The sequence below is a fragment of the Prionailurus bengalensis genome, chromosome E3 (genome assembly GCF_016509475.1).
Source record: "Prionailurus bengalensis isolate Pbe53 chromosome E3, Fcat_Pben_1.1_paternal_pri, whole genome shotgun sequence".
Lineage (NCBI taxonomy): Eukaryota > Metazoa > Chordata > Mammalia > Carnivora > Felidae > Prionailurus > Prionailurus bengalensis.
This window is the reverse complement of record NC_057357.1, coordinates 14,137,063-14,152,412: the sequence shown is the minus strand read 5'-3', so window position 1 is coordinate 14,152,412 and position 15,350 is coordinate 14,137,063. Positions and strand designations below refer to the sequence as shown.

General features: G+C 49.6%; 1 protein-coding gene across 1 annotated transcript in view; it reads right to left on the bottom strand.

The window, feature by feature from the left end:
- AUTS2 (activator of transcription and developmental regulator AUTS2) overlaps positions 1-15,350 on the bottom strand; it is a 1,117,204-nt gene that overhangs the window by 297,077 nt on the left and 804,777 nt on the right.

The window sequence follows — 15,350 nt, the reverse complement described above, 5'->3', positions numbered from 1 at the left end:
TTGCCCTCTGCTGGAGTTTTCTATGGACTTCTAGATCTTCCTGGTTGAGTGTCTCTCTCTCTCTCCCTTCCCCTCAAGCCTCCGCCGAAGTGAGTGAATAGGAACACTGTGCCTTTATTGGGGCTGGAGAGCTCCATGAAACCTCCGCCAGAGACAGATCCAAAACAACTCACTGCCCTGAAACGGGAGACGTTTGCCTCTAAACCCATCTTTCATTTGGAGGACTACAGGCCTACAGCTCTCCAGTGGGGTGCCTGACACCAACCCAACTTGTGAATTCCAGATTTGGGAGTGGGTAGCTTGAGAAGAAAGTGACTGATGACCGATTTTGCTTTCCTCGGCAGATTTTTTTTTTTTTTTTAATGGCACGGCATAATCCACCAATTACTAGAAGGTCTGTACCCGTGGTTGTACACCGACACATTACACAGAGTGGAGCATAAGAAATTGCATTTTTAAATTTATTTTATTTTTTGTTTTTTAATGTGTTTATTTTTGAGAGAGAGAGAGAGAGAGAGAGTGAGCGAGCACATGGGGGAGGAGCAAAGAGAGAGGGAGACACAGAATCTGAAGCAGGCTCCAGGTTCCGAGCTGTTCCCACGCGGGGCTCGCACTCACGAACCATGAGATCATGACCTGAGCCGAAATCGGATGCTCAACTGACTGAGCCACCCAGATGCCCCTCATTTTTTATAAATCTAGAAGAACCTTTATAAATTTTCTACTCAGTTCCTCCCCCAGTATTTTATTACGGAAACTTTCAAAAGCAGAAGAGTGGAAGGAATTTTACATCGAACACACAAATACCCAACAACAATATCCCATCATTACATCACATTACTTGTTTTCTTACGTATTTATCCCATCTAGCCAGCCTGCTATTTATCTACCAATCTACCTTCTTTTTAACTGCTCTAAAAAAATACCTAGTTTTTAAGTCTATTTGTAGAATACTTTCTCTAAATAAATTCTTTTGAGTAAGGCCTATCTGAAATAAATACAAATCAAAGTACTCTGATTGAAGCAAGGTCAGGCCCCTGAGGTCCTGACACCCACGCCCCCCTCCACCAGTCCCCAGGGCTCCAGAGAGGACCACGTGAAATTACAGACAATACCTCACCGGGAAGTGCCTCACCTGAGACCCAGGAAGGGTGTGATGCCATCTGACGACATCGTTATGCGTCCTTGGGAAAGTTATCACATTACATTTTGATTTTCTTAGTTGTAAAGAAGAGATAATAATTACACAAATAATGCAAAACCAGCAGCAAGTTCCCGGCACATAGTAAGGAAATGCTCTGTGTTAGGTGTTACCATGATCATTATTATCAACATTATCATCACCACCACAGTGCCCTGGAGAGCAGGAAGGCCAGCCTCAGACAGAATATGCTGGTGAGGGGAAGTGGTGGGAAGCCTGGGGTGAGGAGGCAGAGCTGAGGATTGGATTCCACTGCCGAGCCCGTAATCAACCTTGGATAACTTAGCCAAGCTCACAGTGGTGCATAATTGAGAAAAATCCCCGTGTCCTCCTGATCTCAAAGGGACGGTTTAAAGATTAAAAGGGAGGGTAAGTACAATCATATTCTGGAAGCCAGATGTCTACAGTAACTCCAGGTGTTCTTGTCGTTATTACAGGTGTCGTTCTGGGGACTGAGGAGTTGGGACAACCACCTTGCCTCTTTATGTCTTTAAGCAACACGAATTGTTTAGGGTGACTCTTCCCACCCTCCTTATTGCTACCATCATCCTCCAAAGCAAATCTCATCGTGTTTCTCCACAAGAACAAATCAAACCAAAACTCTGCACGAATCCGGTGGGTTTTCAAGGTCCGTTATGACCGGACACCGACACTGCCTTCCTAGGCTTACTATGCCACCACTTCTGTACTTCCCTTCCCGAACGCAGGGCTCACCGCCCGCCTGCTGTACCAACCTCCCAGTTTTTCCTGGGCATATCGGATCATTCTATGAGACTGCACCCTTGCAGGACTGGGACCAACTAGGCACCGTGCTGGCATTTTCACAAGCTTGCTTTCACTGAAGCACCGTGGCATGGACGCTTTGAGACATGAACTATGTTAGACCCGGGCTCACAGTGCGTAAGGGATGCTGACCGTCCTCCTTCTGGGCGTCTCTCTGGATACAGCTCTGCTGCTATCCCTTCCGGAGGCCCCCGTTGGATCTCCCGTGGCATTGCGCACAGACCTCCGGGGAATTTCAGAGACCCTCTGGCAACACAGGAAAGCGGGCAGCTTTCGGAGCCGGGCAGCCCTGCCGCTCATCCTGGGTCTGAACCTCCCCAGCCAGGGGGCAACTCCCTCACGTGCGCCTCCTAGGACGGTGGGAAGGATTTAACAAATTAACGCTTGCAGAGGGCCGGTCCACGAGGGGTGCTTGCTACGGGTCAGGTTTCCTTTCTGCAGCACGTTTTTTCCCTGTCGTGCAGACTGGACTCCTGGTCACGGTGCTGTGAGGACCAGGAGACCTCCCGCCACTCAGCGCGGCCCTGTTTGCCTCGGCTGGCGCAGGAGTCTCGCCGAACCCACGGCGTGGCCCATCTGCCATGGACCCAGAAGAGGCGCCCGGGCCCATCGCCTCTGAGCTGCAAAGGTACCGCTGCGTTCATCACCTCTGTTTTGCAGGAAATGAAGCCCAGGCGACTGGGCTCTGGACCGTGCAATGCAAACAGCGCCCTTTCAGCTTAGATTCCGGTTATGCCGTGGGGCGGTGCCCAAGAGGAACTGAGGACACTGGGAAGACCTTTTCTGGACACCGCCTACCTGGACTTTTGAAAGAGCCAGAGCTTGGTTTCAACCTGGACTCCTGCAAGCTTAGCCGCTGTTCTGAGGACTTGGGACTCGAAGTACACGCAAGTCCGCGAATCAGCGGGGCACTTCGCAGAGAAAGCCCTCGGTTCACATGCAGCTGAAGCTGCCCTCCCTTTCTCCTGGATGCTAGAGACTTCCTAACCGAGAGCCACACATCGTGCCTCCATCTCGCGAATGGTCAGCAGACATCATCCTCCCACCACTAACGCCCATGGAAAGACTAAACGTCTCTTAGAAGCTAGTGAGGAAAAGGTGGGGGAGGGGGAGGGAAGCCACACGACTGACGCCTTGTCACAAAGCAAAAGGTGGGATTTTGTAATACAAGTTTACAGACAAGGGAAGGGCTAGGATATTTGTCCTTCCTCACATTTAGGTTTCGGTGGAAGTCAATCTTGGGTCCCCCTCCTCAGGAAAGACCACGCATCCCAGCTAGTGAAGAGGGCCCTGAGCTGTCATATGTGTGCCCACACTTTGGCTGTTTCTTTTCTTTTCTCTTTTCTCTTCTTTTCTCTGTTCTTTTCTTTCAGTTTATTTATTGATTCTGAGGGAGACAGACAGCAAGAGAGAGCAGGGGAGGGGCAGCAGGGGAGGGGCAGCAGAGAGAGAGAGAGAGGGAGAGAGAATCCCAAGCAGGTTCTGCTCAGCGCAGAGTCTGACGCGGGGCTCGATCTCACAATCGCGAGATCACGACCTGAGCTGATAATCAGGAGTGAGACGCTTAACCGACTGAGCCTTAACTGACTGAAACACGCAGCCACTCCTTAGCTGTTTCTCACGAGCCCATGTTGGCAGGAGCCATAGAGAGGGACAGGCGGCCACATCTTCCTGGGCTGCTTCTTGTGTGATCTTTACAAGATCTCTAAAGGCTCTCCTCTGCAGAGATGAGTATCTCTGAGCTATTTCCCCTCGGCAGGCCGCTCTGGAGGCAGATACGGAAGCACAAGACACGAGAAGCTGCACAATCAATTCCGGGGACACAGTATGGAGGGAAAACCCGGCACCCACAAAGCAAGGCAATGGCTTGCTCATGACAGGGTTTATTCCTAAGGTACAGTCCCTGAGGAGAAATTTCCAAAAGGGGCAGAGGAATAAATTGCCACCAGCTGCCTGGAAACATCAACAAAGTCTCACCCTAAAAAACAATGACTTCCTGTTTAAGGAGCACAAGAGAGGACCAATTCACCTACTCACAAAGCCGGGCCACTTGGCAGGCGTCCAGGAATGTGAAGAGAAACCTTGAATTTTGAAAACATAATAGACAAGGGAGTCAGCTTAAGAAAAGATTTCATCTATCAGCTAACAGGAGGCCGGGGTCAAGAAGTAGGGTATTTCTTTATACTTGAGAGACCATGCTAAAAATCACAAAAATGCGGCAGCAGGAGTGGGGGCTGGGGAGGCCCGGCACAGCGTTCCTAGCATGTAACAGAGTTGCTGCTTCAAGGAGGCTTATCATTTCTTCTGACATCCTGACAGCAACGTGTAATAGAGAAGTTTAGCAGCGTGGGCAGGTTAAATTATACGAGGCAGCGGAAATCATCTCACTGCGACCTGGAGCGATGCTGTGGGCCACACCGGGCGGTGCCGCGGCCAGTGTGCCCCCCGCCCCGGTTCCGAAAGGAGGGCGGCCTTGGGAGGGGCCGAGCCCGGGGTGAGCAGCGGGCTCGAGGGCTCGTGTTGGCAAAGCAGAAGCCCTGCAAGGGGGCAAGGGGGCATCTGGACGTGGGCAGGCTTGGCACTCGGCCTTTTGTAGGCCCCTCGAACCCTCTCGGGGACGTGAGAAGCGTGGTCTGAGGGACCTTGGAAACCAAGAGGCGGACAAGGCACGTCCGGAGGGCGTTCTAGCAACGCTCTCTGCACACCACCGCTCCTCCGCCCCTAGGATGTAAGTGACAAAACCACTGTTCAACGGAACGGCCGCGAAGATTCTGAAGGGCCTTTTAATCAGCAGAGAAAGAATAAACTGCATTCAGGAAAATCTGAGTTCAGCATATTTATGCTGAGTTCAGCATAATCTGAGTCTTTTAAAATTACGTCTCTGCCTCTTCTGTGACTTGTCCCTATCAGACAGTCCGCGTGTCACCCTACCGCCATGGCGGGTCCCTCCACACGGCAGAAAAATCTAGATGCCCAATGCCTTTTCCTCCCCAGGAGGAAGGAAATGTAGGTGTGCTGCGTTTTACTTGTCCTAGGAAGTGGACAGAAGACGTCAAACCTGCGTCTGCGTGGTTTTGTGCCTGGGCTCCCTGGTGTGCTCGGGGCGGCCCCTCCCCTGGCCTGAAAGGCTGCTCCTGCCTCCCCGCCGGGGGACAGCACATGGCTGAGGTGTGAACACAGAGAGGTGAGAGTCATCAGTGATTTTCTGACACTCTCACGAAGATGCTAAGCTACTCAGCACCACACGCGGCACCTAGCACTTCCTGGCACTTAATAAAAGGATGCCATTAGGTGGGTCAAATGACCCCCTTTTCTAGATGAGAACACCGAGGCCCAGGTCACACGGCTGGTGGGCTGAGATGCGGCCCCCAGCTGTGCTGCCTGGAACAGAGGGAGACTGTGGCTGTCGCCTCGTCCCCTGAAGCTGCACTGCTCACCCCTCACCCCTGCTGTCAGTGCACAGGTACGGTCCTTTCTGGAAGAGGCATTTAACAGAACAGGGGACGTTAATAAACAGACCTGACTTACCACCTGCCCGGGGGTGGGGTGGGGTCGGATGGGGTGCACAGAGGACTTCTCGGACTCTACCTTCAAGGCCCCTCTGGCAGCCTGTGTCCCAAAGGCAGGCCGCAGGGAGACACCGCAGGGGGAGCCTGGCTGCAGGGCCCTAAGCAAATCCCACTTCACGCTCCAGGGCCCACCAGCTGCCCCGTGCAGCCAGGTGAAACCAGGTTAAAAATCGACATCCAAGGCAGCTGTGGCTGCAGAGAGAGGTTACCGAGGGGGCAGGAGAGGCTGGGAAAGGGGCGCTGGGAGCCCGGCAGGGCGGGCTGCTCAGCGCGAGTGTCAGGCTGTGTGTTCTGAGCACCTGTGGGCGGAGACACAGGGGTTGTCTGGCCATCACCTCCGGTCACAACTCAGCCCTGCCTGCTGTCCCTGTCCTTCTCACTTCTTCTCTCTGCTTTGCAAATGTGGCTGATGCTGCTATCTCTGAACACTTTACAATCGGTGGGCATTAATTAATGCTAAACGACAATAGAATTTCTCCCAAATCGCACGGGACACTCACGCTAACATCCAACATGTTCATTTGGATAGATGTTATCGCAGTGAGCACCAAAAGAATTTCCAATGATTTGTCAAGGACGAGAGGGAAACTCTCTTCAGCGAAGAGTTCTCTTTAACCAGAATAAGAGTAAAAGCTTTTGGGAATGACTGTTAGTTAAAACAACAATTTGGCTGGGGGCTCTGTGGATGGACTTGGTGGTGGGTGGCCGGGGGCCCTGGAGCTGAAGGACACGAGCCCGTCTGACCACTGGCTTTCTATGCCGAGAGGGGAAGGAAACTCACTTTTGGTTACGGCACCGGTGGTGTGTGTGCGTGCAAACACTTGTGTGCGTGTCTCACTCCATCCTCAACACCCTCAGCAACCCTGCGAGGCAGGGGTTAGTACTATGCCAGCTTTCAATTGAAGGGCTGAAGTTAACAGGGAATAAGGTGACTGACAAAGCTCACACAGCTAGAAGGTGGTTAAGGTGTCACCTGAACTAGGTTTTCCTGACCCTGAGCTCACGGTGCTTTCTTATAAACTGTGTCTCTGCTACACGGACTGTGCATCAGAAGCTTTAGGGGTGCTTCTGGAAATACAGATTCCTGCACTTCACCTGGAGACTTCTCACTTGGAAACTTCTCCACCGGAGTTGCCAGGCTTGCACCAAGTGTCTCTTTACACATAGCACCGTGGGTGGCTGTGGGGTGCAGTCAGGTGGGGATCCTCCCTCCACACTCGGCTGCCGGGAAGTCCCACGCTCCTATCTAGACACCTGACCGGGTGTTACGTCTCTCCCTCTGCTCTGCAGGTGGCCGTCCGCGGCTTGGCAGCAATCTCATCAGATGAATGAGCCAGGCCCAGGCACAGCTGCTGTGAACATCTCCTCGCTCCCTGCTTCAGTCCTTACCATCACCACCTGCCACGACCCAGATCAAGGCCACCAGGGATGGGGTGGCTCCGGCCTAACCACAGGCATGAGTGGAAATAAAGCTGCCAGTTTAGGAGCTTCCCCACCACTCCCTAGAGTTCAGAATATGACAGGACTCTTACTATCACCCAGGACTCACCCAGTTCTCTCCAGTCACTACTGAAATGAGCCCCGGGGACGTAACGAGAGCAGTCGCAACATCAGCACCGAAGGTGCCTCGCTAGTCAGAAGTCACAAAGGTAAACAAAAGACAACCACAGAGGAGTAGAAAGTGCATGAGAGTCTGTGTGGTGGGTGTGGCGGGTAGAGGAGGGAGGGACCAGCAAGAGGACAAAACTCCCAAAAAGCTGGTCTAAGTTGTGAGGCAGTGGAGGGGCTCCACTTACAGTAATAACCACCATCTCAGTAGCTCTGATGGACTGCATCTCGTCACCAGGGCCCTGAGAGGTAAGAATTCTTACTGAGGTTCTGGAAGGTTCCGTGGTGAGTTAAGTCACATCAGCAGTTGGTTCTGGATTCCAGGCCTTTGGAGTCCAAGACCAAGCCTTAAGCCTACTTTCCTCATCACTGGATCCCAGAGATGGGCTGAGAGTCCGAAAACAGTGTCACCTTCACAAAGCAAGAGAGGACACCCATCCTCTCTTGCTACAATCTGTCCACATCAGAAGGTCTGGAGACCCACATCCCTTGTGGTGGTCACTGTTCTTTGTCTCCCCAGAAGCCACTCCCGCCATGTCTTTACTGCTAACAGAACTCTATGATGGCACAAAGCCAGATCCCAGGGACAATCATGACTGATCATGGAAATCTAGGCCTTCTTTGCTTTATCATGCACCTAGGGATGGACTTGACCATCTACCTCCTTCTTGTCTGCCTTCTATGTGTTTTGCAAGGACCTTGAGTATTACCTTGTAAGGAACAAGGGTCTTTGCTGAGGTCACCCTGCAATTAAAGATCCTGCAATGAAGAGAGTATCTGGGTGGGCTCTAGATGCTATCACAACTATCCTCGCAAGAGAGAGGCAGAGGGAGATCAGAACACATAAAAGGAGAAAGCTATGTGAAGACAGAGGCAGAGTCTAGAGTGATGTGGCCACCAGCAGAGAAATGCCAGCAGCCACGAGAAGCTGGAAGAGGCAAGGAATGGATTGGAGGGAGTTAAGTATGGCCCAGGGCAAATGATGCTGAACTTCTAGCCACCAGAGCCATGAGAGAATAAATTTCTGTTGTCTTAAAGCTACAGCAGCCACAGGGAAGTAACACAGTGCCCAAGCCACCGTCGGGCATTCTGTTACTGCAGCCGACCACCTCCTAAGTTCTGGGTGTCTGTAATACTCAGAAAATAAAACTTAAATAAGACCTATAGAGGTACTGCTCCATTTCTGACCATAACAGATATTTCCTAGAAAGTGTGTTTTCTGGGGATCCCCACGAGTGCTGGGAAGTCTCTCCGACACCAGTCTCCCCCACCTTGTTGCTGCCATCTTTAGAGAGCACCCCTACCGTTAAAATCCCCATCCTCGCTCCATGCAGTGAATAGATGCAGCATTCACTGACGGCGGCCACCCCGCCAGGCAGGGTCCTCAGTGCCCTTCCATCTTGAAGCACCCAGGACACTCCGCGAACAGTTGGTGGGACCCGTGGAAGCCGCACCTCTTTGGTACGTATCGCACATGGAGCTCTGCCTTAGCAACAGTGTAAACAACATCTTCCAGGGTTGGGAGTTCCAGACAGAGAGCTGGGGATGGGGGTTGGGGGTGGGGAGAGAAGGGCCCAGGAGGTTGGGAAAGGGGTTTTTTAAAAAATCTCACCACACACAATAGGAGTAAATTCAACAGAAATTAATAGAAAAGCCTCCTCAGAAGGAAAACCAGAGCTTAGGTGGAGAGGGAACTTGGGTGAAACCTACTTAGAGATGATAAAGCTCGTCTTTGCTCTTCTGGGTGTCGCCGTTCCTTCAAAGCTTAGTGATTTCCTGTCACTCTCTCTCCACAGGGCCCTCCTGCCCAGATTTCACTGCCCGATGACATGGCCATGACTTCCTTTCTCTCCGATTCTCTTCTACCTCTTCAAGACATATCTATTTTGGGTCCTATTTCCCAAGAAGTCTGCTCCTAGAAAGCTGACTTGGTTGTAGTGGATTAATCAGCTCATGTGTGTTAGGATTTTTTGAGGGGTGGGGGTGAAGGTTGGGAAGCAAGGTAGGGGACCAGGAGGGGTACCAATGTGGAGGGAACTAAAATCTAAAATTTACTGAGTATTTATTGTGGGTCCTATTGTGCTAGATGTTCTGTATCCAGATTAAAAAACAAACAAACAAAAAACCCAGCAGCAGCTCAGAAGCATTAGGTAAACTGCCCAAGGTCATGGTCACAGTCACACAACACTATCTGGATACAGCTGGAATGTGGTCGCACACCTTACCTTTCTAGCCATCTCATACCCCAAGCTTAGTGACCTCCTGTGTCTGACATCCACAGGACACCTTATGACCCAACCCCGTGGAGCTGTGGCTTGGCCTGTCAGACTGCACAGTTCTCGCGCTTTCTACAAGTGGCTAGCTACCGTGAATAGCTCAGCCAGATACAGAATGCCTTGGCCAGGTTAACAGCACATGTCTTACCATTAGGCAAAGACCAGAATATATCTACTGAGACCAAAAACCATCGGTGAACACTACAATTAGTGGGTAAAAATATGATGTGAAACATATTTTGTGTAGTCTCAAAGTATCTCTGAAGATCCTTGTTAATTTGAAAGGGAAAAACCAGTACCTTTTAAGCGTGAAGGCTGGCGATGTCTATCACCTTAACTGAGTGACCCAAGTTGCCATCACCAGCAGGGAGACCTCACATGCCCCTTGACGGGATGCCCTGAGAAGGGTCCACCACTTCTGTGGTCTTCCTGCCAAAACTGTATAACCTCAATCTAACCAAGAGAGAACATGAGACAAACCCAAACTGAAGGATGGACAATCCACAAAATAACCTCCTTGGATTCTGGAATAAAGGACATAACTGGGGAAATGGGTAAAATTTGAATAAGGTCTGTAGGTGTAGCTAACAGTAGAATATGAAGGTTAATTTCCTGGTTTAGATACTTGTAGTATGGCTTTACCAGATGTCACATCAAGGAAAGCTGAGTGACAGATATATGGGAGCCTCCTGAGCTGTTTTCTGTAAGTCTAAAATTATTTACAAAGAAAAAAAAAAGCAACAACAAAAAAACCCCCTCCAAACACCACATGCTTTCTTAAAGGATTACGTTACCGTTGGATTAACGTAGGTGTGGGCAACTGCTACCTCAGGTGGGCGCCCGGGAGTCTGAGTTCCTGCCAGATAAGCTGTGACCAGCCTGTTTGAAACAGACTTTCCTGGTCTGGAAAGTCAAGGTGGCTCAGTGTGTTAGTGCCTGGAGTCCTGAACTTGGGAGCCCACCCCCTACTCGGCTCCCCAGGGGGCAGCTTTGCCTTTGCAGGGCGACTCTGAGCGCACTTACAGGAGACATCGGGAGAGCAGGTTCCCAGCAGGTCTGGTCTGGGGTCTGGCTGGGCTTTTGGAGGCAGACCATTTCACTTTCAAGGAGAGGAACGAGGAGAAGAATGGGAAATGCAGCTCTCCTCTCTCTATGCCATGCCCTCTCTGGTTTCTGAGGGAGCTGAATGTGGCGGACACAGTTCTGCTTGTATCCCTCTTCCCTTCCTTACTTTCGAGCCAATGGAAGCAGCCCCCGACCTCACTTCTTGCTCGTAGACCGAACCCGTAAACCCTCCCGAAGCAGATGGCTGCCTGTTCCACCAGCGGCCCTGCTTTGTTCCTCTGTCCTTGTCCACAGCAAGCGGGGGGCTGGACCTCTAGTCTCCGAGGGCCCTTCCAGTTATGACAGGCCCCGGCCGGCTGGGCCCTGGGGAGCTGCCCCAGTGAAGACAGCTGTGAACCCCACTGGTGCTTAGGGCTGCTGAATCTTCATGTTCAGGGAAGGTGAATCAGCTCCCTCTCGGCCACCGGCCAGCGGCGTGGAAGCTGAGCTCCCTGGGCTGATTCTGCTCTGGTTTTCTTAAAGAAAGCTCTGAAATCTTAGGATATAAGTGAGTGACAGCCGGGCCCACTGGAAGCTGGACACTAAGATCGTGTCACTATGGATGGTGTGGTGTAACTCGGATAACAACCAGAGAAAACGGGGGGCGGGGAGGGAGCTGTCACCAAAGCATGAACCTTTTGCCTCAGTTCATTCTCTGCTTCAAGTTCCTCACCTGCACAATGAAGATCAAGTATTCCTTTATCAGGCGTGTTTGGTATGACGTTCAAGTGAGCTACGGGTATGGTGCTTTAACACCTTTAGATAAAAGGCTACCCAGGCTGCACAACAGTTACACGGACACCCTTCACGCTACTGAAACGCACACTGGAACGTGGTTAAGGTGGTACGGTTTGTCACGGGTATTCTGCCGCAACGAAAAATAAAGGAAGTCATTCTGGATATCATTTTTAAAAAGGCTACGTAAATATCAGGTGCTATGATTAATGTACGGTTATTTTGTCCTTAATGGCTATAATCACCATGTATGTTTATTCCTCCGTTACATGCAGACGAAATCTCCACGTTCTGCCTGGGCTCCCGCTCACACCCACAGTTCCAAATGTCTCCACTGCTCCGCTGGCTGCTGGCCTCCCAGATGCTGACCTACAGTTCTGAGAGTTCCTGCTCTGCCTCCTGACTTCCCCCAGTGGAGGGTCCTGTGGGCCCCCGTGACCTTACATTTCCTGTATCCCTTACTCTTGGTGTCCAACTGACGGCAGCACCAATCCCCACCCAGATGTCCTTGAAACCGGTCATCTGTGACTGCTCTCTGAACCCCCACATGCCAGTGGTCACCAAACCACGTTCATTCCACTTCCAGAAAGGTCCCCAAATCTAAATCCTGCCTTTCTCATTACTTTGATTGAGATCCCCGTCACCTCAATATTGTCATCTGGCTGAAGTCTGCCTCCCATCCTTCACACCACCGCCAGAATTCTCTTCTAGAAAGTCACATCTGATGTGTCCTTCATCTACAAGAACTACTCCGTGGCTCCTGCCTGGATCAAGTCCAAACTCTCAGCTTGCCATCCAGGCTTGTCTCTATGGAGCTATATTATTTAACACCAGCACACATTACAGTCACATCCACACCCCCACCATGAACCTTGTTCTATGGAAACGGAAGCCCTCACGCTCCTCTCCATATGCTGAGCCTTTCACAGCTCCTTGCCTTCTGCAAACAAGATCCCGTTGGCCTGTGATCTTCACCACCCTTGCTCCCTAGCAGTCGCCCACATCCACGTGTTTCAGTAAGGTCTAACTCCAATGCCTATTCTCCTAGGCAGCATGGTTCGGTGGTTTGATTCCGACACCATGCCATCCTCAGCGTGCACTACGGGAGACCTTATAATTCATCGAGGTACCTTGGCTGTCTTTGCAATTAGATCTTATCTCTCTCAAGAGCTGTTCTATCTTTGTCATCTTTCCATCCCTGGTTCCCAGGATGGTGTTTGCCTCAACACCCAGTGAGGGGTTAAAGTTTCACCAGGAGGCGAAAGTGGCTACGACTGAGCTTATGAACTTCTAGTCCCTGGAAAACCATCTGAGCAAGGTCACCTGTGATAGTTAGAGAAGTACTGTGTGGGACACGATTCCTTTGGACAAGTAAGGATGACCACGATTCCTTTGGACAAGTAAGTTATATCTGGTTCCCCAGACAAGTGATTTACTAACCCTGATGACTTTGGATCCTCGTATCTCTCTTCAAGGTGGCTGTCTTATACTTGGGGATTAACTCATCATCCACTATATTAAAAGTATTAATACATTCTGTGCTATTCTGAATACCTGTATGCATGAACTCTCCCTCACTCTGTGCATTCCTGTGCCTTTCTATAACTTTTAATTGCTTAAGCAAGATAGAACTAATCCGTGAGTGCATTTACAATGATTCTGTGAAAATGTAGGCAACTATTTTATACAACTGTAACGTGTGTTCATATCGGAGACCCTGTGACCACTATAAAGTGCTAACCTTTGATGATCGAGGCAGCTGGAACAGCTGGCAAGAAGTGCCTTTGAGCGCCTGACTCACACACGGCAGGAAGGTGAGGTTATGCTTTGTAGACACGTTGTTGTCTGTACAACTCTCACCTTTCCGGGCCCTGTGCCCGCTCCGACACCATACAGGTTACCTCCAGAATAGCACTTTTGGATAACATGGCCCAGTCTTTCCATAGTCCTTTTTGGAGAAGAGGACTTAAAACCTAACCCAGCCTGAGCAAATCAGAGTCCTTTCATCAGATTTTCACGACTACGGTGGAAAAGTGTTTCTTCCGCTGGCTGAAGCTGAAGGTGTAATGTTCCGGAGGATGGGTCATGATTTCTATCAATAGGAGAAACCAGGTCTCAGAAACAATCAAAATGAAATAGGCCAAAAGAAGTAGAGACAAGACACGGAGGGCACTGAATTCTCTGGTTTGTGCTCCTAAGTACAGTCTGTATCTCTGCCCTTCTGATGGTTTAGTTATTACAACACTTGAATTCCAAAAGCGTATGTTTCCTCATTTGTTATTTGAATTTAATTTGTTATTGGAAGCAGAAAAAGAACCTTAAAAAGCAAAACAACACTAAATCCCACTAACATAAATACAGCCAGAGCTGTTAAAACTTAAGAGCTTTAAAATGACCCAAAGGCTTCAAAGGACTCTTGTAGGACTTCTGCTCTAAGTATGTATTTAAGGATGTGGAGATCACATTTTTTATCTAGCTACAAAAGGTGGACGAATTCCTTTATAACAATGAATAATTGCTCTGTAATTGATTTGTTGGTAAATGCTAAATTTGTTTCCAACGTCTAATCTTAAAGTGGACCTACCTGTGCATCATTCTAAGTTCAGGTTGGGGTGAGACTCGAAGTGTGGCTCTACTTAAATAAAGTAAATGATCCACACACGTTGTCATGCTGTCTCTGAGGAATACGTTAGTTAAAATTATTGCTGCATTCCAAATAGACCATCTGAGAGGGATAATTACTTTTCAATGTCTGGATCAATATTTTTGTTTTTGTCCTTTACTACTTGAGCGATTGGATCTAAGGCCAGAGGAGAAAATCAGGTCAGTCCCCGAGACCTACTGCAATCTCATGGAGAAGATCAATGTGTGTTCTTGGGAGCCCAAGGAGGAGAGTGAGGCCAGGGAGCATAATCCATTGTGTGCTAACTTAATTTCAAATTTCTCAATGAGCAAAGCCATGGCTGTCTAGGGCTCTTCTGATGCAGCATTTACACAGCTGCCCTGAGGACACAGGTAGAACTCATTTTACGTGCGGTGTATCGAAGACGTCCATGGATTTATGACACTGCCACATGCAAAGCCAAAGGAAGTGCTGTGTGCCCTGTTCATGTAGCACCTAAGCTTGGCAGAGACGGAGACGACGGGGCTACAGAGGTGGAGAGAGGTCCTGTGGCAGAACAAAAGGTAATGTCCTCATTGTAGGCACACGTCATCATTCAAGGGCCTGGCACTCGGGATCCATGGGTATGGAATTCGCGATGATTTCACTCTGACAGAATAGGCCCTGACCTGTATTAGTGGGACGATCTTAAATTGTCCCACGAAGGAACATGATTCAACATGTGCTTATTATAGCCTTTCCAATAAGAGTTTAGAAAAAAAAAAAAAAAGGATGCTAAGCAATACGAAATAATGAAGCATTTTGCCAGAGTGCCAACTCACCCTTAACCTAACAAAATCAATGCCTTTCAAGCACCTTAGACGCACCATTTGCATGCAAGTAGTGAGCTAACTGCAAATGGGACTTCTTACTAATTAAAGCTCATCACAGAGCATCTTTTTTGACCAATATTTTGTTGGATGTTAGAATTACAATTGAAAGTGATAAAATACTCTTTGAACATTTCCTTTTGTTTCTAACACGTTACTATTCTCCATGGCCTTTTGCTACCAGTCCTTAGGCTTATTGGAACATGGCAGTGAACGAGGGGGGCAGCTTACTGGCTACGAGTGCTGCCTCAGAAGCCAAGAAAACCTGGGTTTGAAACCGGGCTCTGCCACTAGCCAGTGTGGGGCTCTGGGCATGTGACCTAAGCTCTCTGTGACTCAGCCTCTTCCTCTGTAAACTGGGGATAATATTAGCACCTACCTGTTAGGGTTACAGTGTGGGTTAAACAAGTCGAAATATGTAAAGAGTAAATAAACACTATTTACATAGTAGTTGTTAGGGGTGCCTGGGTGGCTTAGTCGATTCAGTGTCCGACCCTTGATTTTGGCTCAGGTCATGATCTCACAGCTCGTGGGTTTGAGCCCCAACTGGGATCTGCACTAACAGCATGGAGCCTGCTTGGA